Source organism: Lactuca virosa, chromosome 2 (genome assembly GCF_052849685.1).
Source record: "Lactuca virosa cultivar CGN04683 chromosome 2, Lactuca_virosa_CGN04683_v6, whole genome shotgun sequence".
NCBI classification, from domain to species: domain Eukaryota; kingdom Viridiplantae; phylum Streptophyta; class Magnoliopsida; order Asterales; family Asteraceae; genus Lactuca; species Lactuca virosa.
In genome coordinates, this window is record NC_136427.1 from 253,270,250 (window position 1) to 253,275,233 (window position 4,984).

Sequence of the window (4,984 nt, forward strand, 5' to 3'; positions counted from 1 at the left end):
GATTAATCACCACGGAATTTGCTAGGAAGTCATCAAACGGAAGTTGCTAGGGATTCATCACCACCAAATTTGCTAGGGAGCTAGAACCATGGAATTTGCTAGAGATTCAGTACAACGGAATTCGCTAGGGAATCACCACCACAAAATTTGCTAGGGATTCATCACCACGGAATTTGGTAGGGAATCACCACCACGAAATTTACTAGGGAATCACCACCACAGAATTTACTAGGGAATCACCACCACGGAATTTACTAGGTATTCACGACCACGAAATTTGCTAGGGAATCATCACCAAGGATTTTTCTATGGATTAACTACAACGGAATTTGTGATGGAAGAACTACCACGAAATTTGTGATGGAATCCTACTACGGAATACACGACGGAATACCATCTACCACGGATTTTATTCCGTTGTCATAATCGCGACGAAATGATTGTTACCCTAGAAAACGCTCGCTATGAGGTTTTTTGGGACGGAAATCGGTCGTTGCAAATTTCGTCACTATTCGTATTTTGCAACGGAATTTCAGTTTTTCGCAATGGATTCCTTCCGTAGCAAAAACGTGTTTTTCTTGTAGTGGTGGCTCTACTCGGGCGCATACACGTGTCACTCTCACGCCAGGCCATGTCACTCATATCTTCACGAATTCTAGGTCAATACATTTATCGCGTGCAAATTAAATGGTTTTATAAATTCCATATTTCTCGTGCATGAGTCTCGTTTCGGCGTTCCTTATACTCACACGATTGTCTCGGCGATTACAACAACTTTCCTTTAAGTTGTTTTAGCTAAATGTAACTTTATTTTTAGCCCATTTCTATTGTATGGAGGAGTATTCTAAAATGATTTTATAAAAATCATAACTCCCTCATACGGACTCCATTTTTGGACTTCTTTGTCTCATAAATCTTATCTCAAGGAGTACTACAATTTTCCTTTTTATGATTTGGCTAAAACTAAACTAATCTATCTGTAACTTTTTACCTTGCAAATCGTTATGCGCAGTTGATTTATATATTTTATAAAGTTCATATCTCCTTCACGTGAAGTCCGATTTTTGCGAAACTTGTATTTTTGGAATCACGCCAAAGTGTACTTTCTGAATATGTCATAATATATAGATGTTAACGGAACTTTTTACGCACTAGATTTCTAGTCTTTTGGCCTATCTAGTCATATTTTTACGAATATGTAAGGACATAATTGTAACACTTGGATCTTGGTATGTTCATTATTGCCCTTCTTTATTGAAAAGTTGCATTTTTAGTCCTTGGGCAGTACGCGGGGCGTACCACCTGGTACGCTTAGCGTACTTGTTGAGAAGACAGTACGCGAGGCGTACCATATAGTATGCTTAGCGTACTGATGCGAGGCCATGACGAGATTCCTAACACGTACACGAGGCGTATATCCATGTATGCGGGGAGTACGTAGGAATTAATGAAACCCTAGTTTATGGGGTTGGACACTATATAATCTCAATTATGGCTCATGTTACCCTCATTTCTCAGCCTCCACTGACCTTATAGCCTCATATTTGAAACCCTAGACCTGTCCATTGTGTTTTGATCGAATTGTTTTCATTTTGGTGTGCTTTGGTTCATAACCCAGAAGAAGGATCTTGGTGTAAGGTTGTTGATCAAGGAAGAGCTTGTGGATCCTGATTCTCTACTCCATTTCCATCTTGTTTGAGTAAAAAAAGCTATGATTTTGTTCATTAGTGGCTTGGATCTAGTATATATGTGTTTTGGACCCTTTTTGGCCCCTTGAATGAGATCTAGTGGTTTGAAACCACTCTAGGAGCCATGACTTGCCACTCTTGGTGTTTCTGAGGTTAAAAGTCCATAAAGTTGGCACCTTTAGGGTTTATAACCACCCATGCAAGAGATTATGTCAATTTAGTGAAAGTAAAGTGTTATATCTTGAAGTTGGGTCCTTTTGGGGCATGCAAAGTCACAAAGTCAGTGACTTTATGGTTCTAGACGTTTATTAGGGATTAGATCTGTGGTTTGGACTTCTAGTCTTAAGCATTAAGTGCTTAAAGTGGGTTTTGGCTTAATGGGTGAGTTCGTTGGGCGTACAAGTATGTACGCACGACGTACAAGCCATTTAGCGTGTACGCTTAGCGTACAGCTGAGTACGCCCCGCATACTCAGTCTATTGGGTTTTGCACTTTGGGCTTTGAGTTTGGGTCTTTCTATTGGGCTTAGGTGTTTAGGTTCTTGTTGGGACATCTGAGTGCAAGTGTTTTGGACTAGGGAACTTGTTGGGCTTTAGGGTAAGGCCCATGTAAGGGTTTGGGCCCAATTTGGAAAATTGAGCGAAGTATGGGCCTTGAACAGTTAGTCGGATTTTCGGCCTTTTGGATTATAGGTTTGGGTCTAAGTCTTGGTCCAAACTAGGTCAGGGGTAAAATGGTCTTTTTACCCTTATTATGGAGTTATAGCTATGGATTTGGAATCCAATTATTAATTGGATGTTGTTTGGTATTGATAGCTCGGGGATTCGTCGGTTCGTAGCAGCAGCGAGTGTAGGATCTTTTATCTGTCCATTGAGGTGAGTTTCCTCACTGGATTTAGCATGTCTAAGGCACCAATGTCGACCCTTATTGTTTATGTTAGGATGCTAGGAGTCTGTGTGACCCTTGCATGTGTTATGTGCTACTATGTATACTAGGGGGGGCTCAATGTCAGGCGAGGCCCGATGACTGAATCGTATGCTATTGTTTTATAACCATTGTATGTGTTAGCATGATTATGTGATATATATTGTATGTTTATAGTGGGCAGAACTCGATGTGAGGCGGGGCCTAAGAATAACAGATCTGTATACTGAGCGGGGCCCCAGTATGTGATTTATTATGTATGGTATGGGGTAGTTTGGGGAACTCACTAAGCTTTGTGCTTACGATTTTTAGTTTATCTTTCAGGTACTTATGGTTCCAAGGGGAAGAGCTCGGGATGACTACATTTCACACACCACATAGTTCCGCTTTGTGATTTACTCTGATTTGAGATTATGTTTGATACACTTATTTTATTTGGATTGTATCGATGATGTTTTGGAATACTGTTTTATTAAATCTAAAATGAAATTTTTGGGTCATATTTTTGGGACGTGACAAGTTGGTATCAGAGCCTTAGTTTGAGAGATTCGGGCACACTCTCGGGTGCGTCTGAACTCAAACTGGGGGTTTGGTAGAAATTTTCAAAAAGAAATGTTTTATAAAAGGGTTTCTAATGAAAGAAAAAGGGTGTGGTGCATGCAATCGACCGAGCTCAAGTAAGTTGTCCTAAATTACCCATACATATTTTTTGATATGATTTGATATGTGAATCAGTGAATCGCATGCTAGTTAGGGCTAAGGATCTAGTCAGTTTTTCATGATAGAATGTTAGTAGAGATGCCTTTGTATGCCTGTTGTTGAGCTTGTAGAATTGCATGCTAGTACTGATTAGTCAGTGATAGGATGGCCTGATTAGGTTATGTTTGGTTCTGGTTACTTGACGACCGAATGTTGTTTGCTTTGTGCTTTGTAGGAGTTCTAACTAACTTCAGCTAACTGGTAAGCGAATATGCTAAGTTACATATTATGGGAACTAAATAATTTTAGAAGGTTAGGTTTTAACTCTATTGCACAACTCTTGTCTGAGTTCAACCGTCGTAGTGTGAGACCTTTTATTCGAAGAATTATCTAGTTTCGGTGATATGTAATTGTATTCATGAGCTATTTAGAGGGAGTTAGCAGGAGTTCCTTCTACAGCTGATGATGGAGAGTGGTATGGAGTTTGCCCTAGGAAAACCTAGGATGAGATCTAGTGTTGGGAGACTTGTATGTGAGGGAAAGTTGTATGGATATAAAGTAACTTGGTTGAGTCAAGGCAATTCTTGAGGAAAGTACGGATAGATGTGGAAGGTAGTATGGGTCCCGTACTACTGGAAGCAGAGGATCCGTACTCGATTCAAGAAGAGCTACGATGAAACCAGGGAACTAGTGGAGTTTGTGATTCCCAGATATATATTTCGATGCGTATTCTGATGGTTTATATGGTCTATTTTCAGTATGGTGACATTACGAGGCAGACCCGCTGGCAGTTCTGGTGCTGGAGAGGGCTCGGGCTTAGATTCTGGAGTCAGGAAGCTAGATGAGCATACGAGGGAGTTCATGTCGTCTGAGATTACACGCAGTATTCTTGAGCAGACTCCTATGATCTTTGGCACAGTCAATGAGGGTATTCTGGAGATTCTGGATGAGTGGTTGAGCGCCTTTCGCTCTGAGATGGTAGCTGATTAGGGCGCGTTCATTGAATTTCAGGGAGTTCTGGGCGTGTGGAGCTGCAGACTATTGTTGGGTTTTGGTATACTACAACATCCTATGGTGCACATACAACCCTAAATACCTTGGATCTATGTTTTCACTAATTATACATGCAAATGGTTTCCAAGGTATTAATCTTACAACTAGCATGCATTTAACATAAAATTATAATAACTAGTTAGCATGACATACCTTTTGATGGAGCTTGAATTCTTGGTGTATTTGGCCTTAAAGAGCTTAGCCCCAATAGTGTGGAAGCCTCAAATGGAATCACAACACACCATGGACAAAGGATGAACTTGAGAGAGAATTCCATGCACACAAAAGACACCATGAACTCTAAAAAGATACAAGTGGCGATTTTGGGCAATGAAGTATCTATTTATATGTGGGATTTCTAGGGTCATGGATATAACCCAAATCCATACCCATGGGTTTTATGATCCATGGTTCATGTGGCCCAACTCTTTATGTATCCATACATAAACTTGGTCCAACATGGATCATAAGCCCAACACATATAAATATAACTAATTATCATAATTATTCCCCATAGATTTAATTAGTCTCTTTCGACCACTAAATTAATTCCAAATTAATTCTTGATCACTACTAATTAAAACATATGATTTCATATTAATATATTATTACTTATAATA